The following is a 21,088-nucleotide window of genomic DNA, read 5'->3' on the forward strand; positions in this document are numbered from 1 at the left end:
TTTATAGCAGAAACATAATTAATAATCAAGGCTGTGTGCTCCATTTCACAATCTGTAAGACAAAGGTATAATCTACCTCAAATTTTGCCAGGCTTAAATGGGATTCCACGAGCCCCATAAACCAAAAAGCATATGTGCAAACGTATGGATTAAGGTGAACATGCCATATAGACGAGGTGCAATATCAAAAATGGACTCCGCACAAAGCGGGGTGCGAGGCAGAAGAAAGAGAAAGGAACTTTTCTTCCCATGGTCACAGTCTGTGACTTTTCACCCACTGAAAAGTCTGTTCTTACTTTTCTGACATTCAGTGTTACTCACTAGAGATACCAGCACAGCTCTTCCCTGCTGGTGTAATGGGACTATGACATACCATTAGACGGGGAGTAGAGTTTCACTTTCACTTTGGGATTAGAACACTTTAGTTGGAGAAGGAGAGAAGAAAGCAGAAAGGTTGAAGACAAAAGAGCAGGCCCACTCAGTTCTCTCCCTTGATATAGATTTGATACTTAACCTGGAGGCTTCAGCTCCATCAAGAACCATTAAGTGGCTTCTTGACCACCTTCCCTGGGGTTAGTGTCTGAGCATGGAAAAGGATCAGAAGATTTGCTGCCACAATTCTTCCATAGGAACAATCCCCAAACTTTAGCCAATAAAACACTTTTCTAAATCCCCCTAAGCCAAAACAATGTCACCTTATCAAAAAGCCATTAGTCAGATTTTACAGCCTGATATGAAGAGAGGGAGCCCCCTTGCCTTCACTTGACGATACACTGCTAACATTTTTACGTTGTGTCACTAAGTATGTGTTAAGCAAACACCAAAAACTATCTTTTCCCTCTCCTATCAAGAAACACTCCTGACAATTTTGATGATATTAAGCATGTGTAAGATTTTCTTCTACCATGAAACCAGTGAAATTGTGTGAATATCTTACTTATTTTCAAGGAAGCTATGCATAATCTAAACACCAATCACTTGGAATATGCAATCACGTATTTATAACGGCAGACACAATGTACTTGATTTTGAAGCATGTGGTTTATTAAAATTCATGGCAAGGTAAGTTTCTTGTTATTGTTTTAACTTTGGATTTTCGATGTGGATTTTAAACAGACATTATAGTATTTCAAAATGAAATAAGCAAAGAATAATTGTGTTGTATAGCTTTCAGATCACTTAGTCCTCATTTCATATGCTCTAATTATTTTTCCAAATTTTCCACTAATATGTGGAATGCATAAACTATGTTTCTTTGTATAAGTATAAATATATTAACTTAATCAAAACTGGTTAGAACCCAGTATTTCAATAAGTTTCGAGGACACAAAAGTGAGTGTCCTTTAGGTATTAAATAAATCTTATATACATTTAAAATTTTACATATATGCTGAAGATGCAAAGTTGAATATAACATAATAATGGTTTTAGATGATTTGTGGGGATGGGTAGGAGTAGTGGATTCACAAATATCTATTTGGATAACCAGGAGTGTCCAAGAATAAAACTCAATATGAAAGACTTCTAATGTCAACTTGCAAATATATTGAATACAAGGTATTAATAACGCTAGTGAAAAGAAGCAAAAATTATAAAGTGCAGTAAAGTTTTACAATGACTGAAATCCAGTTGGAACATATGGGAAAAGATGGTGATTATATTATAGAGAAATGTATGCATTGTACTTAGATACAGAGTAAAAAGATCTGCAAATCAGGAATAATGAAGAACTGACAAGCAATATTTTCTGAAATCTCAACTTAAAAACCCTGTCATTCACTGTACCTTCTATGGAATTTATATTCCTTTAACATAAGAATGTTAAAACCAATACGGAAGTGGCTCTCTCTATATAAAAAGGCCAATATTTCAAAACATTACTTGTTTCATACATCTACAATTTAACAGTTGTGAAAGCTTTAGGAAGTCATCTAATTCAAGATCTTATTTTATAGTCAAAGAAGCTTAGGTTCAGATATGAATAAATTTACAAAGATCACAAAACTTGAAAGTTGGGAAACCAAGCCTAGACCACAGTCCTCGCTCTATTACAATCCGGAAATCTTTCCTAAGTTTTTTTTTTTTTTTTTTTTTTTTTTTTTTTTTTTTTTTTTTTTTTCCAAGACAGAGTCTTGCTCTGTTTTCCAGGCTGGAGTGCAGTGTGAGATCTCAACTCACTGCAACCTCCACCTCCCAGATTCAAGCAATTCTCCTGCCTCAGCCTCCTGAGTTGCTGGGATTACAGGCATGTGCTACCATCTACGTCTATTGACAACCAGTCAGTAGCTATGTTCCATCTTTGTAATGGGTTTTCATCTTTCCTCTTTCCTTTTCTTTCCCCAATATTCCTTTCTTCTCCTCTCCTCTCTTTTCCTTTCCTTCCTTCCTTTTTATCTTTTCTTCTTTCATTCTTCTTCTCTTGACATCATTTCCTTCTTCAGATACTAATGCAACTTGGATAAACTATTTTTTTTCCTGATCTACCTGAAAGTGTGTGCCTTTTCCCCTTTACAGGTCTCTGCAATCACTACAGTAAAATATTTGAATCATTTGACCTCCATTTTTTAGTAGTAGTAACAATAATAATAATAAACCCTGACAGGTCTGGCTGTCCCACTTCCATGTGGTGACTCCCCTATCACACTTGCAATTGCTTTTAGCTACCTGGACATTTTTTTGTCCTCTATCCAATAGCTTTTAAGAAAACCCTGTTTAGTGCAATCATTAAAAATAAACTCTGGCTTCCAAAGAGGAAACACAAACATGAGAGGTTGCTTTTGAGATTAAATAAATGATAAACATTTAAAACCAAATGGAATCTAAATATTATTTTGTTCCATTTTTTCTTTTGCTGATGTTCAGAAATATTTATATCATTCATTAATGGATGTAGTTTGTGTCAGCTATTGGTAGAGCTGGCATTTGAAGCAAGTGCTTCTACCTGTTGGATGATCTTAGTTATATTTCTAAGGAACTGAGGGACAACACTTTATCATGTACCATGTTTATATGCTTTCTCATTTACTCTCGTTTGCCCCTATAACCCTAAACCTAGTGATATTTTTATTATTATATTAAATTTACAAATGAAGAAATTGAAGCTAAAATTGAAGTAAAAAAAAATCATGCTTCTGGAGGAAAGTTTTGGTACCCCAAAAAATCATACTGCTGGGAGGTGAGGTTTACTACTAGGTTTGTCAACTTCGTAGTCTGTGTACTTTTAATATAAGCCCTACAGGTAAATACAATTTAAAGGATGTCTCAGTTGATGCATGATTTCTTGTGTTCATAATAACAAAAATCATTATGAATGATGATTATCTGAGTCACAAGACATCATGGAATGAGTGTAGATTTTAGTGTCAGGGGATACATTTAAATTCTGGCTATTTTGCTTACAATGTAGTAGGTCAACAAATGGAGTCATACTAATTATTGTTGTTACTAATTTCTCTATGCCTGAAAGCAAAAGTGTGTTATGAGGAAAGTGTATCCCATATTAAAAATGTAGGAAGGAAGCAAAGGATCCAAATTCAGGACAAACTTTTAGAGAGTTTTTTTTCCTCTTCTCCAACTATGCCTCCTTATGTTTTCATCAGATGAGAATGACTAGGACAATTTAAGTAAAATTGATAAGAAATATCAGGGAAAAATGTGTGTAGGAGCAAGTCACAGATGTATCTGTTGGTGAGTTTAAAATCAACATGAAAAATGAGAACTTCGTTACAAAATCTACAAATCTTTTATCTTGCACAACTGTTGATAGTGAACTTTACAATAAGAAGTCATTCCAGTGGTTATAAAGCCCAACCTCCTCATTCCACAGGAAAAACAGAGGTATGGAGAAGATCAATGACTGAATTTACATATCTTGTGACAGGATTGGGACTTGTAGCCAGGACTCAGGATTTTGGATATGGTAGTTCCCCTTATAGTCTCCAGGCAACGAAATTGATCCCCGTTTAAAGAATTACCTTCTTTACTGGTAAGATTAAACTTCATCATAAAGAACTACCAATTATTCAGTTGGTAGATCCAGAAATTAAGTGATTCTCAGGCGACAAAAAGTTATCTATCTATCTATCATCTATCTATCTGTCTAATCTATTTAGATAAATAAAACAGACTCATTCAGGGGCTCCATTTGAAGTGTTCTTGGGAAAACTCAGCAGTTATGAGGTGCACACTCATTATCATTGCCTGCCCACTGTCAGGAAACACTTTGACTCTAATAAATGCAAGAATACAAAGCCCAGATCAAACTTTAGATGCCATCTGAGCATACGACTCTGGTTCCTTTGGGATGTTCACACTGCTCTAAATAAACAGATTACTTGGCTAGATTTACTTGGCATGTCTGCTCGTGCACACTGGAAAAATGGGACAGGTTTCCAGATCCAAATGGGTGGAGGAATCAAGCAGTGCCTGATGTTATCTGATTAAAATTCATTTGGAAAAGTATTATTCAAAAAGATTTCAGAACTACCTGAAAAGACAACACTGCTGTATGGCAAGTATTTTAAACAGTTGGATCAAGATCTGAATAATTTTGCTAAAAATGTTAATGGAAGCTTCTCGGTGGCACCATGTGTGGATTTTGCCCTTGATAACCAGATAAATGAGAGCTTGACTTTTAAAAAATTATTCTAAGGATATTTGTGCATATTAGAAGATGAAATCATTACAAGTAGGGTATTCGATTAAAAGGGGAAGATTCCAATTACTTTATCTTCTGTGAATGCCCCCTCACTTTGAAATGCCCCCTCACTGGTAAAATTGACAGTTTTTGAGATTGATGAGTTCAGATAGTCTTACAATAAATAGAATGCATATTTTGCAGTTAGTCAGCCACAGCCTACATATCCTTCAAAATGTGCATGAGTAATGTTAAAAAATCTGTTTAGAATTTAGTCAGGTGGACTTTAGAATGTAAAGAAAAAAATAGGATTATTAAAATTAGTTTAACAGTATGGAGTTAAATAAAGAAGGGAAAGACCTCCTGCTTGGGGCACGTGAAATACAAAAGAAAAAATTAACTTCTAAGCATCCATTTTCTTCTAGTTTCTCATCCAATGAGAATTACTTTGACTTATTAGCTATGTTGTTCAATAAAGATTTGTCAAGCATACCCACTGTATGTCAAGTCCTGAGTATATCAAGATGAGTAAGATTGATATACACCCTCAAGGCACTTAGAGTCTAATGAAGAGATAGAAAAATGCATGTTGACAATGTTAAGTACCATTACAGAGATATCCACAGGGGGCAGAGGGAGCAGAAAGGGAGAATATAAATCAATATTGGGTAATGGGGAGTGGAGCCTCACAGAAAGAATGGTTCTTTAAAACTCTATTAAGAGTTCATCAAGAGAAAAAGGAGAGAAAAAAGCACTCAAGAAAGAAGGTGTTCAACATGTCAGGAAATGGAGATCTGAGCCACTCTGACTAGTTCAGTGAATCATAAGTAGTTTGGTGTAACTGGGACAAAGGGTGCTTATGGGGAGACAGTGAGAGACAAACTTAGGGTTACTAGCAATTGATAATAATGGGCAGAACTACAATTTCAGGGGTCTTTGGTATTAAGTTAATGAATTTGAATTGTATCCTGAGAGTTATAGGGATTTATTGAAAGATTTTTACATGTGGATGTGCTTGATAAAAATTGTGTTTTAGCAAATCACTTCGGCAACAATGTGGAGAATAGTAGGGAGCAGCCAGGGTGGAGGCAGGACATCTCTTACCATGCTATTGCAATAACTTATGTAATATAAGAGGCAGATGGTAATGGATATGAGAGACATTCAGGAGGTATGAATTATCAGATTTTGGGACTGATTTGATGTGCTGTGCACACTTAAGTAAAAAAGGGGATCTAAGCTGATTTTTAGTTTACAGTTGACCAAAGAGATAAATCAGAAAGATCAGTCAGATGTATAGTAAAGCTGATCAGTTTAAATCACGACATGTTAAATTTGAATCTTTAGGCTCTGCGTAAATGGGCTGAATAGACAGTTGCATATATTGGTTGGAGGGTGAACAATAAACATTAATAAAGTGAAACTAAAGTCAAAGATAAAAATGATGGTAAAACAGTAACTGACTGCTCTAAATTTATTCAGACATTTTGCAAAAGTAAATTACATGCCAATGTATGAAACCTTTTTACAAGAGAACATTGAACCAATCAGTAGTCTTTAAGGGACTCTAGAGGTTGGAATAGGAACCACAAGATTGCAAGTATAATTTCAATGTTCAAATTAAAGCCATTCTAACTTCATGAGCTTTAGGGATCTAAAACCTGTCAGACAGATAAATACTGTTGGTTTCTGACCTTCACTGGGATTTTTAACATAACTACATAAAATTACTTAAGGCCAAATGGAGAAATGTGGACTGAACAATACAATTTAGTGTAATCCTCACTAACAACTGTGCTCAAAGACTGCCGACTCTGGATGAACAGTAGTGAGTGGGTGATATGCTACAAGGCTCTGTCCTTGGTTTTGTCCAAATACTTTGTCAAACTATTGAAGATTTAAAAAAGCCATTTTCACTATGTTTGCAATGGATATCAAAGTTGAAGATTGAAAGCAGGCTGGATGACATGTGAAATCCATAAAAATCTTAATAGAGGGACTTTAATAGGGGTAGATCTGAAGATCCTGCACCTGAGCTCTCAAAATTATCGAAAAACTATTTCTTGGCTGAGTTGTGGCTGTCAGCTCACTCAACATACAAACTAAATTAATAATAAAATAGAAATAAGAGCACATTTGAAGAAAAATCTTCAGGCACTAATATAAGCCAGAATCCACTTACACGATAAGAGGATAGACTAAAGAAACTGGAGCCACAGAGAAAATTTGAGAGAAACATAAATAATTGTTGATCTACAGAGACTTCAAAGAGTGTCACGTGGAAGAAGAATCATGTTATATATAATTGTAAGGACTGGAACTAGTGGTATTGGACAAAAGGAAGATACCTTTCTCAGTTCATCTCTGCGCTGCATTTGCTTACAGTGGAGTGGAGGAAAACACTGACTTTGGAGTCAGACTTTTCCAGCTCTACTGTAATTAGCTGTGTAATGTTGGACAGATTTCTTTAGCATTTTTCTGTCTCATTTTCCTCATCTAAAAATGGGGATGATAATAGGATCCAGCTCGTAAGGTTATTGTTAGGATTTAGTGAGTTATTATATGTAAAAGCACGGAGAAAAGTGTCTGGTACATAGGAATTGCTTTTGTGCTAGCTCCTATTGTTACCAGGAGCAAAAGGTGAGTTGTTCCCCAAGGAAATACTAGGAAATACAAGAGAATTAGAGAGATATTCTTCAAGCAGCTTTTTAAAATGTATTGTTCATTTGTAAGCCAGGGTCTTTGAGTTGGTGACAGTTCCCAAATGTCCTAGAGTCTGTCTGCCCACACACTCTTCCCCATTAGAGTTTATGGGGGAGCCAGGTGCAGGCAACAGCGTTCATCCCAGAACCTAGGACAATCTTCTGGTTGGTAATTGGACTAGCTCAGGCACTCCTGTCATTGCCAAACTCATCTTCTAGTCTTCATACTTTTATTTTCCTTACATGTTTCTGGCTTCTGTGTCAATAGCCGAGTCAGAATCTGTTTTTCTGGACCACAGTCTTTGACTCTGATCCCAAGTGCTTGCTGGAGGATAAGGGCAGTGCAACAAGAAGCCTTTATTTAAAATATTCCCAGACATAAACTGAAGTCCATGGAGCCAAAAGCACAAAGCAAATATTTGATGTTTCATAAAAAGTGGAAAAAGCCTTCTTTCTATCTCATGATCAGAACAACCTTGGGATTTCACTAGCAGCTACATTAGTGTGTTGTTCTTTCTAGATAGTGGTTTGTGTACACATGTAACAAATCATGTTGCACACATTAAATATATACCATCTTTATTGGTCAGCTTTTTAAAAAACAAACAAACAAAAAATAAAACAAAACAAAAAACCAGGATTTGGAGTACCTCATACTTCTGAGTTTCTTCCCAGCAATCTAATTAAAATTTCTGGGTCAGATCTTTGAATCATGTTCATCATCCTTTCCACCCTGTCTATGGACCATACATCTCTCATATTGAGTTCCACTCATATTGAGTATCATTGTTTCTTAAAACAATGAAATCCATGGACAAATGACCTTGAGAAACACTGCATTACTATAACAAGTGGCTTCAATATTCCCAAGACAGTCCTCCAGGATAAATTTATCTGAATTTAACCCAGTAGTTGCTAGTTTATTCATTTATAAAGTTATTTTTAGCCTGTGGTCCATCAGTATCTTATAAATCTAATATTTGGTGAAAAAAATGGAACTATTAATTTTAGCAGACTTTATTTGAACTAAGTATTCATTTATTCTTGAAAAGAGCCTTTTAATTAGGGAAAACATATGTCTCCATTTTCTTGGGACATTCCCAGTTCACTGGTGTTGATCCAGTGTCATTATTAATAGCTCCCTCTTTCACTCTTAAAAATATAATTGTTCTGATAATCAATTACATAGACACTGAACCTATAAGGTAAGGTATTATCATCTGACTTTTGTTTTGTTTTTCTGCTTTTGCCTCTCTAGTGTCTTTTCTGCCTACTGCAGCCAGGAAGAACTTTTACGAAGGTAAACTAGATCGTTTATTTCTCAGCTCATAATCCTGCAGTGGCTTCTAGGCCCCTCAGCCAAATCTATAGCTCTCAAAGACCTAGTGATGTAGCTGCTGGCTATATCTCTGACGTAGTTTGAGAAACTCTCCTACCTGTTCTCATGGGGCTGCTTACTGTCCCTAGAACACATCAAATTGTTTCTACTTCAAGGCCTTTCCTTCGCTGCATTTTCTCTGTCTGGCAGTCTCCCCAGTTATTCACATGACTTGTTTCCTTACTTCATTGAGTTTTCTGCTCAAATTTTATTTCCTGTGATCACCTTATCTAAACATACTTTCTTTTCTCTACCCTTCTCTATCTCCTTATGCTTCTTTACTTTGTATTTGTTTTCCATATTGTTTGAGTTGTATATCTAACACCCCAGTGACCTTAACACTCTGGAACCTTCATTAAGATGTATTTATGTACTCTTTGTATTTTCAGTTCTTCAAGTAAATTAGCAAAATAGTTAGGAAATAATTGCATATATTTGCTCATTTTAGAAGACTGTCATTTTAAATAATGTTGTCAAGTTTCATTTATCTCCCTTATTTCTAGATATTTTGATTCAAAAGCACTCTCTTTTGACCTGTATGCTTGTTTTGATGAATATGAATGCAATCTACCTTCACTTTGGGAAATGTATCTGTAACTAAATCAGTAACTTAGAGGAAGAGAGCTTTCTAGAAATCACCCAGTACACCCTCCTGGTCAGATAGGGAAATATACTAAGGAATATAAATGTTTCTTTCATGTACTTCAATGTGTGGATGGACATCTATTTTGGTTTGTGCCTCATCATGTCCTTTTGGGAGTTGCCCCTTGCCCACCTAGTAGGTATCTTAATCCAAGGCTTCATCTCATTTACCAGTCATGTGGGATCTGATAAAAGCTTTACAACAAGAATATGTCATTCCCCTGTGGATGCAGAGGGTGTCCCAGGTCTCAGATTATCTTATAACTGGGGAATCAAAGTGTCAAAGGAACTTTTCCTTCTTTCTTTCCACTCTGCTGTACTCTTCACCCTCAATCAAGACCTTACCATGAAGCATCAAAGACTGTTGTCATCATCTCTAGATATCTTAATATCATTCTCAGAAGAATTTAAATCTCCCCTTGCCCAGCATCCATAGCAATCCTCCAATAGGATTCTGATATGTTCCATTTAGTCCTTTCTAGGCCAATAAATATAGACAGAAAAGCAAACAAAGTGAATATAATCCTAGAAATGGATCTAATAATATTGAACTTATAGTCATTACAAAACATTCTTTAGAAAAATTTCTACTCATTGCTACATGGTTTATTTTCTCAATTAAGCTTTCCTTTCATCATGTCATTCATCTAACCCACTGAAGAAAGCACAACTATTTAGCCAGACTTCCATCTTTGCTCCCAGGTTAATGGACTGTTGTCTAGTTTTCAACCTCTGCAATTTTCTTTCTTTAGATTCTCAAATTTCATTAACAAATTATTTGTGTCTTAGTCATCATTTTATACACCAAAATATAGGGTTTGAAAGATAGCAGATGTGCAATAAATGCTTGTTGAGTGACTAATAATAACTAATATTTATTGGGTAATTACTAGGTGACAAAAACTAAACATATACTTTATCTCATTGGTTCTTACAATAAGAATATAATTGCATTTTAAAACTACCTTTATTCCTTTAGCACAGTTGTGAAGATTTATTAGAACATTCAAATACTTTCATGTGATTTTGAATAACAAACACATTACTTAGATTAAGTAAAGAATACTCATTTATTCACTTGATTATTCATCAAACATTAATTATCTACTTTGGGTCAGGAAATAGCAGTCCATATGCAGTATAAGAAAGATGTCACAGATCTGATCACATTCCTGGTTAGACCGCTTACCTCCTACTCTCCAGCCACTGATTTCAGAACAAAGTTCCAACTTATTAGCAATATATGGGATTCTCATCATCGCCTCTTCAATCTTATTCCTGACTATCTCATACCTAAAAGCTAGAGCAATAGCAAAACCCTAATAAAGATTAGGCTAGTGGTTATCCTTGAGAGGAAAATGGTCCGGAAGGTGGCATAAGGGGGACTTCTGAAGTGCTGAGGATAATTCTGTTTCTTGATCTATTTGATGGGTATATGGGTCAATTCCATTTATGAAAATTCCTTGAGCTGCATAATCACATGTTTCTGTAGGTGTAATATACCTCAATAAAGAGTAAACAAAAGAAAACAACAAAGTACCTTTTGTAATAATGAACTATTTCTGGTTTCCCATCCATAATTTGTCTTAATTTCCCTTTTCTGTAGACTTTGCATATGCTGCTCCCTCAACCCACATCTCTACTGGTCTGTGCCATTAACTCTATCTCATAGTTCTCACTCAACTGCTTTGCAATGGTCCATTTTTATGTACTCTGAGTTCTTCAGAACCATGTCTCCAGCTACTAAATGAACTTGGTATAGTGAGATAGTCACACAATTACACTAGTGTACTTTTTATTCAACATAGTGCTAGAAGTCCTATCTAGAGCAATCAGACAAGAGAAAGAAAGAAAGGGCATCCACATCTGACAGGAAGGAGTCAAACTGTCCTTGTTCGCAGATGATAAAATCTGATATTTGGAAAAACCAAAAGACTCCACATGAAAGCTATTAAACTGATAAACAAATTCAGTAAAGTTGCAAGACACAAAATCAACACACAAAATTCAGCAGCATTTCCATATGCCAACAGTGAACAATATAAAAATGAAATAAAAAGTAATCCCATTTACATTAGCCACACATAAAGTTAAATATCTAGGAATTAACTTAGCTAAAGAAGTGAAAGATTACTATAATGAAAACGATAAAATATTGATGAAAGAAATTGAAGAGGACAACAAAAAATGGAAAAATAGTCCATAATCATGGATTGGAAGAATGAATATTGTTAAAATATCTGTATTACCCAAAGCAATCTATAGAATCCATACAATTCCTATCAAAATACCGATGACATTCTTCACAGAAATAGAAAAAACAGTCCTAAAATTTATGTGAGACTCATAACAAGACTCAGAATAGCTGCAGCTATCCTAAGCAAAAGAACAAAACTGGAGGAATCACATTACCTGACTTGAAATTATACTGCAGAGCTAGAGTAAATAAAACAGCAGGTTACTGGCATAAAAACAGACACATAGACCAATGGAACAGAATAAAGAACCCAGAAACAAATCCACACACTATAGTGAACTCATTTTTCACAAAGTTGCCAAGAACATACACTGGGAAAAAGTCTCTTCAGTAAATAGCCCTAGGAAAACTGAATATCCGTAGGCAGAAGAATGAAACTGGACCTCTGTCTCTCGCTAAATACAAAAATCAAATAACAATTGATTAGAGACTTAAATCTAATACCTCAAACCATGAAACTACTACAAGAAAACCTTGAAGAAAATCTCTAGCACATTGGTCTGGGCAAAGATTTCTTGAGCAATACCCCACAAGCACAGGCAACCAAAGCAAAAATGGATAAATGGGATCACATCAATTTAAAAAGCTTCTGTACAGCAAATAATACAGTCAACAAAGTGAAGAGGCAACCCACAGAATGGGAGAAAATATTTGCAAATTACTCATCTGACAAAGGATTAATAACCAGAATATATAAGGAGCTCAAACAACTCTACGAGATAAATTCTAATAATCAGATTTTTTTAAATGGCAGCAGATTTGAATAGACGTTTCTCAAAAAAAGACATACAAATGGTAAACAGGCATATGAAAAGGTGCTCAACACCACTGATCATCAGAGAAATGCAAATCAAAACTACAATGACATATTCACCCCAGGTAAAATGGCTTATACACAACAGACAGGCAATAACAAATGCTGGTGAGGATGTGATGAAAAGGAAACCTTCGTACACTCATGGTGGGAATGTAAATTAGTACAACCACTATGGAGAACAGTTTGGAGGCTCCTCAAAAAACTAAGAATTGAGCTACATATGATCCAACAATTTCACTGCTAGGTATATATCCTGCAAAAAAGGAAATCAATATATGGAAGTGATATCTGTACTCCTATGTTTGTGACAGCACTGCTTATAATACCTAAGATTTGGAAGCACCCTAAGCGTCCATCAACAGATGAATGGATAAAAAAAATGTGGTACATACACACAGTGGTGTACTATTCAGTTTTGATGTTTCTAAACATCAAAATAATTGAACGTATGGACATAGAGAATAGAAGGATGGTTACTAGGGGCTGGGAAGAGTAGTTGGGGGATACGGGGAAGGCTAATGGGTACAAAAATATTTGATGGGTATAAGACTTACTATTTGCTATCACAGCAGGGTGACTGTAGTCAATAACAATTGTACATTTTAAAGTAATGTAAAGAGTCTAATGTGACTGTTTATAATTCAAAGGGTAAATGCTTGAGGGGATGGATATCCCATTCCCCATGATGTGCTTATTTCACATTGCATGCCTGTATCAAAACATCTCATGTACCCCATAAATACATATATAGTATGTACCGACAAAACATTTTTAAAAATTACAAAAATAGAAAAAAGTAAAAAAAAAAAATCACATTTGTGTAAAATGCTCATAGAGTGCAATTCTAGGTGCTCTGGAAACACAATAAATGTGTGCATGCATACACACCTACAAATACTCAAACGTCTTCTATATCACTGATATATAGGCTTCTATATAGGCTGAATCTCAGTCAAAGGACAGCAGTTGTGCAATTGTCACTCCCCAACAACAGCAACAATAACAATATTCAAAAGACTTTTCTGTACTTTTAGAATCACTATACGTACATGTTTGGAGTGCTGGTATTGAAGATGTCAATGGAGCTTAAATAGGCATTCTGTAAGTTAGGCATCCCACTCTTTTCACATGTAGGCATTTCCCAGATGTTAAAACCATAGGTCCATGTCAAATTAATTCCTTTAGAGGAATGACTAATCTTGAGTTAGCCTAATTTCAGTACTGAGAGGTTAAGGAGCATACCAAATCAGCTACTCTTCATCTGGATTCTAAACCATCATTGAACATAACAAGCTTGTGCTCAGATTACCTTCTGCAGAATTTCTCAGAGCTAGTCATGTGTTAGTGTGCCCTCTGACACCTGAGATGGGGATAAATTTTATGCAATATTTCATAGATCCTTTTTTTTTTTTTTTTTTTTTTTTTTTTTACCATGGAAAGCTTTACTTCACCAAACATGCAAAAAGACAGTCTTTTTCAACCAAATTTTGAAAACTGTGATTTGGAAGGTTACAACCTTGGTGAACTTTTGGAGGTCTGTTTCTCAACCTATTTAATGAATATTTACTGTATCTTTCCTCTTAAAGTAGATACAATTATCCAGTAACTTGGACATGATAACCCAAATGGATTATTGAGAAGAAAAAAACAAGTTTTGGGGGCATATACTCCTTATAATGGTTATGTATTTAGTCTGTGTTCCCCAAAAGAGCATGGGCCTTTACCTTAGCTCAGGGTCACATGTATTGAACATAAGCTAAATTCATAAATGTTATGTAAATTTAATTTCTTTATAACAAAACTTTGGGATTTGGTTTTTAGCATATTGTGTTCTTATTTTGTCTTCCAATTCCTCACATTCCTCAAGAAGGTATAACTTTATAAATTACCACAGTTTATTGTTGACATGGTTGTTGATAATTTTAAAAAATGTAATATATCAGGGTTTATGATTTATGGGACCTGAAGGAATTCAATTTTGTGTTTAAATCTCTAATCTCATTTGTTGTTTTTCCTTTCCCCTGCCTGTAGTAGCACAGTAGATATTTATCTTTTTAAGCAAAATAATATTTAAATATTAATGATAGCAAAATCATCTCTGGGAAAATGATTCAGTAAGTGTTCTTAAAAGTGTGGTAGAGTGAAAATAGTGTTAGAAGGTGGATGTGACCTCTATTCCTCCACACATCTGATAGAAAGTGAGGAAAGAAGAAGTAAGCTTTCATTTCATTCCCTTTTACAAAAGTACAACTGACCAATTTCCCTACACCTTATATGTAAAATAATTTCTTCATAACTCTTACAAAACTAAATGCACAACTCACAAAATTGGTAAAAATTGTATGTTGAATTTCCAAAAGTCGTATGCTTATAAGCAAGTGTAAGTGAATTGTCGAGTGGATTTCTTATTGTTCATTTTAGATTAATGACTTGAAAATTAAATGAAATTTATCATGTATGGGTAATAGGTCCCTCAATATAATACTAACTTTCATTTAAATGATTCTTATCTCATTTTCCAATCATCTTTGCTTACAGAATGTTGAAAAGCGAAGGGAAGGGTGTTAAACATTTCAACATCCATTGATTGAAACATGATTAATAATGATAGGCAGGGAGACTGCAAGGATGAAATATGGCCACAAAATAATAATTTAACTTTGATTTTCAAAAAATGTCTACTCAACACTTTGGAAATGTTAGTTTATAAGAGTGTTTAATGTTAACTTTTACAGGGCTGGTATTCACAAAAACTTTTTCAAATGATTATTTATTGAACTAAGTGGACAGTAATCTGAGAATAATATTAATATTATTTTGCTCTTACACCTTGCCATAACACTACTGAATGTCTTTCACAAATTAATTTTATTATTTGTTTTTCATTTTAAAAGGCAAGGAAATGACTGTGGAGCAGTGTAGCACAGAGGTTAAACGCAGGCTTCAAATCCTACTTCCTCTTTTTACTAGTTGTGTGACCTTGGGCATATTATTTACTTTTCCGTGTGTCAGTGTTTCCATCTGTAAAATGGGTGACTATATCATAGGGTTAATTGTCAGAATTAATAAATTAATACCTGTAACTTGCTTAGAAGTGTGCTTGGAAAATAGTAAAAGCTCCATACATATCAAGATAGTTTTTAGGTGACATGCCCAGCATGGCAGAAAGTAGCATAGTTGGGATTTGAACATAGATTTGTCTGAATCTAGAACTTAGGATTTTAACTGCAACAACAAAAAGACTTTTTATTTCATAGAATGTATTTTATCTATATAAGTGAAGCAATAAAATTAGTAAAGATTTAAAAATAGTTTGCTATTTTTGTGTTTCTTTGCATTAAATTCAACAATAGCTTGTGTTTCTTTGCATTAAATTCAACAATACCTTGCAACTGGTAATGGTTCTTAGAATCATTTCATATATAACTGCACTTCGTCTCTCAGAAGGCAAGCTGCTGGGCAGATTAAGGAACTAGAGTTATAATGATTATTGTATATTATTATTATTAATCGGAATCTAACACATTGCTCAGAATAAATATTCACTGGAGTCTTCTTTCTCATTTACCTAAAACACATCTGGTTCAGAAAATGATTCAAGACATTTCCTGGTCCTCATCACTTCTGTTAAGGTATGATTTCATTTTTAAAATTTAGGAAGTTCGTAGCACTTCCTAGAAAGGTAAAAGTAAAAAAAAAAGCATGATTTTCCTTTTTTAGAATAAATGTGCCAATTTTTTTAGAAAATTATTGCTATCCAAAATTAACACTCCCTTTCAAGATGTCTGTTTGATGATTTTTTTTGTTTTGTTTTGTTTTTTTGAGACGGAGTCTCGCTCTATCGCCCAGGCTGGAGTGCAGTGGCCAGATCTCAGCTCACTGCAAGCTCCGCCTCCCGGGTTCACGCCATTCTCCTGCCTCAGCCTCCCGAGTAGCTGGAACTACAGGCGCCCGCCACCTCGCCCGGCTAGTTTTTTGTATTTTTTAGTAGAGACGGGGTTTCACCGTGTTAGCCAGGATGGTCTCGATCTCCTGACCTCGTGATCCGCCCGTCTCGGCCTCCCAAAGTGCTGGGATTACAGACTTGAGCCACCGCGCCCGGCCTGTTTGATGATTTTCTAAAACAATAGAAAATTTCATTCAGTATCTGTTGTTAAGAACCATAATGTCACATATATATATATATATTGTAGCTTTCAATAATCGTGGGTAGCATTCACATAGGATTCAGGCTAAGGAGTATGACAGATGTCAAATAGATATATATCAATCCTTTATTGTAGAGAACACTTCCTTTTAAACATGCTGAAACTTTTAAAATAAGGATTCTCTGTTAGCAAGATTATATCGATAAAACTTCCAAGGAAATTATCCTTCTGGGACAAAGTACATTTTTTTCCTAATCTTCAGCTGTGGTTTTGTTAACTCCTCTTTTCAAATAAATTAGACTGGCAACAACTTTTCTTTAATTACACAAAGGGAATGATTTTTAATCTTGGTTGCATATTAGAATTTCATGGACTGGACTTAAATTACCTTTGTCTGGACCCCACTAACATATTTAATTCCTCAGGGGTGCAAAATGGGCATCACCTACCCTAAGTGATTTTCATGTGCAGTCAGAGTTGATAACCATGGCTCATATCAGGGAAAGAAATCAGTGGGATAAGAGAGGCCGTTTTCTCCTCAACAGTACCAAGTGCCTCTTGAATTTGTTTCCCTTGTATTACTTCACAAACCTTAAAACTACTATCAAAAATTCTCTGGCATACAATTTTCTTCCAATACCTTGCCATGAGACTTGAAAATGTCACATAACTTTAAGATAAAAAATTGAAAAAGGATCTTCATGGGCAGATCATGTCTGATCAGAATACCAGGTGATCTGGATCCTAGGAAACCTTCACCTTCCAATGATTGAACTTGGAGAAATCCTATAGCCTCTCTGGCCTTCAGATTCCTTACCAGCACCTTTGGCTAGTCGCTGGCCTTTTGTGTCATTTTTAACATTCTTAAAATCGTTACTATTCTCTCAGGGACCACTCAGTGTATCACAGTTTTTAATCACCTGATCAAGGGGATTTGGATTTTTTTTTTTTTTTTTTTTTTTCAGAATTGCCAGTGATATCTTTTCCCTTGAAACATAATGACCTTTTCTGTGGGCCAAAATTTTCCAGACTTCTGGAGGAGTACATTGCTACTCTTACTTTCATACAAACTCTCTCCCAACATTCAGAAATACTCTTCCCCGTCAAATCCTCTAGAAAGTGCTTGCTCCTCTTGTCATTGTTGCACCATAGACCAGGCCCACAGGTATCCAGACAGGTCTCGTCATGTAGACAGAAGCTTCCAACCTGTGCTCTATACTATTCAGAATTATTTCAAATTTTTTCATCATACTTAGCCACCATGAATTTGCTTCATATCTCAGCTAACTATAACACAGATCATTAACAGCCTATTTTTTTTTTTTCTTTTATTTTGGCAGAGTCTCTCTCTGTCGCCCAGGCTAGAGTGCAGTGGCATGATCTCGGCTCACTACAACCTCCGCCTCCCAGGTTCAAGCAATTCTCCTGTCTCAGCTTCCTGTGTGGCTGGGATTACAGGCATGCACCACCACACCCGGCTAACTTTTGTATTTTTAGTAGAAATGGGGTTTCACTATGTTGGCCAGGATGGTCTCAATCTCTTGACCTCATGATCTTCCCTCAGCCTCCCAAAGTGCTGGGATTACAAGCGTGAGCCACCATGCCCAGCCATCTTTTTTTATATTTATTTAATTTTTTACATAAGACTACCAACACCTTCAATTTTCCTCTCAAAATATTATTTCTTTAAGATTTTCTACATGTATAGTCATCACTAAATGCTTAAGAAGTCATGAGTTACAAGGGCAAGCAACTTGACTGTCATGAATTTTCTTCCATAAATGTTGACAGTATATACAAAATTAGCAGTAAGTCATTCTCTATTACTTATATTATGCTTCTTGAATTAGTTTTCAAAAGAAAAAACAGGAGCAGACATTTCTCATGAGGAGTGCACACTTGAAATGTACTTGGCAGTAGGCAAACGAGAACATAGTAGCTGATATCACATATGCATTGCATCTGTTCACAAATACTAGTGGCATCATTTATGTGAACCTTTTACATTTTGAAAATTGCAAAGACTCCTGCTGTGCTGTTTCTTTTGAGAAGCCGGCTGGTATGTAGTGTTTAATTAAGTATTTTAAAGCCATCTTTTCGTAGGCCTGTTTCACTTTAGCAAAAGTTATGACAGCTTGTCTCTGTTAGTTTAAAAAAAGAAGGCATCGTTTATTCTCTCTCTCTCTCTCTTTCTAACTCTCTCACAAATACAGACTATTAGTATTTTTAAGTAAAGTAAAATAGCCTATTTTAGAAATACAGAAATGTGTTATTTTAATGTGCTCTCAATGTAAATAGACATATAAAAGAATAATTTGATGAAAATAATCTTTTAGTATTGTAATTATTTTAATAATTATAGTGCATTATTGAAATAAAAAACACATTTCCTCTTCTTCTGCCACTTTTTTGGTGTAATGGGACATTCACAGCTTGAAAGAAACCACCACATAACTAGTCATTTCATCTGTATCTGTTAAATGAATTGCATTTCCCAGACATCTAATTTATCCAGAGAACATCTCCTTGGTCAGTATTACAAATTATTTTTATTTTCTTTCACTTACTTATTAATAATTTTCCATGTCACATCTGTCATCAGAGACGGAAAGTCACATTCAATATTTCTCCATTTATCTCTTTTCTTTTTTTCTACTCATACTCTGCATTGAAAACTTAGCTAAGCAAAAAGAATTGGTTCAAATCTTATTTGAATTATGGACACATTATTCTCAGCAAAATAAGTTTTGAGTTTAAATTCCATTATCTTGTGTAAATTTTCTTTAATTTAATCTTGGCAAAACATGCATATTTTATAGATAAGACCTATAATTTTTTCTCTTGACTTTTGTGTTTGGCAGCAGTTCACAGACTTTGCTAACAATTTTAACAGATGTGCTTTAATTTAATAACTACAATTTGGTAATTAGCTGGAGTTGCATTTCAAAGTGCAACTGATATGATTTGGCTGGATTAATCTGTATTCTGGAAAATATGGGACAGTCATATAGATACTGGTGTTACTCTGTTCATATTCACACTTTTACCTTGCATTCCTGAGACACATAATTTTTGATATACTGCCACAATCTACTCCCAAAACATCACTGATGACGAAACGATAATAATCTTTGGAAACATTTCCTCTCAAGTTCCAAAGTTTTCAGTCAGCAGAAAAAAAAAAGAAAGAAGACGAAATTTCAAAGGTGCTGAGAAAAGCCCAGGGCTCACAGCTGGTTTCAGCAACTTCAACTTGCGTAAGACCCCATGTTTGTGAAAACAACCCAAGAATCTTTGAACAGGATGTAATCAACCTCCGATCTGCTGAGAAATACTGCAAAAATGACTTCAGCTGCCAAAAATAATAATGTCGTTTACAAGCAGCTCTTCCTATGTCTAAGGAAGAACTAGTCACACATGCGAGTTTTTGCTGGCTTGAGGAGAACAAGCAAGGAAAAAGACAAATTCCACCTACCCTAGCCTAAAATACACAGTGAGTCTCAGAACCCCGCGGAAGCTGTGGCTCATTTCTAAAGGTGCTGGCAATATCGAGGAAGACTTGCATCCACAAAATTCCAAATGGTAAGTGACCCAGGGCAGAGGGATTTTATTTGGCAGCAAATGTGTGCTGTCACTTTCCTTCCGTAGCAAAGCTTCCTTGTCTTGTGGAGGCAGAGCTGTTAAATATCTCTTAGTCATTAGCCCCAACCTTTTTTTTGTTGTTGTTGTTTGTTTGTTTTTCTTTTCAAAATATGATCTGGCACCTTCCCTTAAAGGACATCAAGGGCTCTGGAGGAAATATTTTCAAATGATCCTTTATATAAGTTGCATCACAAAAGCCCGGCACCTACCTCTGTCAAGCCTTGGCTGCTCAGTCCGCATGGGCTGGATGTGAAAAAAGATCCCGGTATGATGGCTTCTCTAAATTTACCAGAAAGAAAGGACCTGGGACGCTTGTCCTTTAAGTGTCTCTAAACATGGTTTGCATAGCTGGATCTCAGCTTATCTGTGGCTTTCGGCTTTCGCTTCCATACATGGATCTGTTCCCAACAGTAACTCCAAGCTGTCGAAAAGAAGCTATCTGGCAGCTCTCCGCTTCATCCAACACATGGATGATAAAAATACACATATAGCGATTCTTCCAGCCAGGCCCATTTCCCACCCCATGATCCTGCCACTACGCTTTTTTTTTTTTTTTTTTTTCCAGAACACTTTTGAGATTGGCATTTCTACTCTCCAAATATTTAGATCATAACCAATTTTTACCTGATTCCCATATAAAGCTTTTATGGTATGGATTCACCTAGCTTTATGAAAACTGAGAGACAATTATGGTTCCTTACTAGAGTCTTCATCCTTAAAGATTCTAGTGATAGCATGCATATGGGACCTGTGAAATGTTTAATGAATGAATGAATTTATAAACGAATGACTGAACAGATGAATAACACTGTAAGTGAATGAATAAATACATACTTTATATATTTATTTAATTAGAAATAGTGGTT

General features: G+C 35.3%; 1 protein-coding gene and 1 long non-coding RNA gene across 8 annotated transcripts in view; one reads left to right on the top strand and one right to left on the bottom strand.

Moving 5' to 3' along the window:
* The window catches only part of SLC8A1 (solute carrier family 8 member A1), a 390,660-nt gene extending 370,142 nt beyond the window's left edge, over positions 1–20,518 (bottom strand). For 2 of the 6 annotated variants that reach the window (XM_010364156.2, XM_010364151.2), the window contains exon 1: positions 20,432–20,518. The gene's annotated coding sequence lies outside the window, so the exon portion shown is untranslated. Of the gene's footprint in view, positions 1–13,481; positions 14,442–16,000; positions 16,229–16,469; positions 16,503–20,431 lie in introns of those variants that run through there. The other 4 variants (XM_010364153.2, XM_010364152.2, XM_030921332.1 and 1 more) reach the window with 3 other exon arrangements.
* Positions 19,504–21,088, top strand: part of LOC104663032 — a 36,687-nt gene continuing 35,102 nt past the window's right edge. For both annotated transcript variants that reach the window (XR_004054386.1, XR_004054385.1), the window contains exon 1: positions 19,504–20,162. This is a non-coding gene — a long non-coding RNA (uncharacterized LOC104663032). The remainder of the gene's footprint in view (positions 20,163–21,088) is intronic.

The sequence above is a fragment of the Rhinopithecus roxellana genome, chromosome 17, assembly GCF_007565055.1.
Source record: "Rhinopithecus roxellana isolate Shanxi Qingling chromosome 17, ASM756505v1, whole genome shotgun sequence".
NCBI classification, from domain to species: Eukaryota; Metazoa; Chordata; class Mammalia; order Primates; family Cercopithecidae; genus Rhinopithecus; species Rhinopithecus roxellana.